Source organism: Vicia villosa, linkage group LG2 (assembly GCF_029867415.1).
Source record: "Vicia villosa cultivar HV-30 ecotype Madison, WI linkage group LG2, Vvil1.0, whole genome shotgun sequence".
Lineage (NCBI taxonomy): Eukaryota > Viridiplantae > Streptophyta > Magnoliopsida > Fabales > Fabaceae > Vicia > Vicia villosa.
In genome coordinates, this window is record NC_081181.1 from 110,277,157 (window position 1) to 110,277,998 (window position 842).

The 842-nt window shown below is 43.8% G+C and overlaps 1 non-coding gene across 1 annotated transcript; it reads left to right on the top strand.

Annotated features, from left to right (window-relative positions):
- Nucleotides 1–218: 218 nt before the first annotated feature.
- Nucleotides 219–325, top strand: LOC131654290 (small nucleolar RNA R71). Its single transcript, XR_009299332.1, has one exon. It is a non-coding gene; the product is annotated as a small nucleolar RNA R71 (small nucleolar RNA).
- Nucleotides 326–842: the final 517 nt, after the last annotated feature.

An 842-nucleotide genomic window follows, 5' to 3' on the forward strand; every position in this document is an offset into this window, starting at 1 on the left:
TATCACTTACTTCGTACATTCCTCCTTTGGTTTGAGTTTTCTCTAGAGCGGCTCGTTCTCCACCCCATTGGTAATGGTTTTGTGCCATGTTCTCTATGAGTTTGTATGCTTCATCATGGGGTTTGTCCATTAATGCTCCGCCAGCAGCGGCATCTATAGTCATTTTAGTGTTATATAAGAAACCACCATAGAAAGTATGGATGATCAGCCATGGTTCGAGTCCATGATGAGGGCATATTCTAAGCATGTCCTTGTAACGTTCCCAAGCTTCGCAGAGTGATTCGTTATCTTTCTGAGTAAATCCGTTGATTTGACCTCTAAGCATAGCAGTTTTGCTAGGCGGAAAGTATCTCGCTAAGAATACTCTCTTCAATTCGTCCCATGTGGTTATGGAATTAGAAGGCAGGGATTGAAGCCACGCTCTAGCTCTATCTCTTAAGGAGAAAGGAAAGAGACGTAATCGAATAGCTTCGGGACTGACGTTGTTAGCTTTGACAGTGTCGGCGTATTGCACGAACACAGATAAATGAAGGTTAGGGTCGTCTACAGGGCTTCCAGAGAATTGATTCTGTTGAACAGCTTGGACCAGCGAAGGTTTCAGTTCGAAATTGTTTGCCTCAATCGCAGGTGGTGCGATACTTGAATGCGGTTCAGCGCGCGAAGGAGCGGCATAGTCTCTAAGCGGACGAAGAGCAGCCATCTCTAACTTTGGGGTGATTTGATTGATTTGATCAGTAAAAGTCAATTCCTGATTTATAGGAATTGGTGCTACTTCGGGAAGATTGCGAGCTCGACGTTTGACGTTAATGAAACGTTTGATCTCGTTAATTCGTTGTATTAAA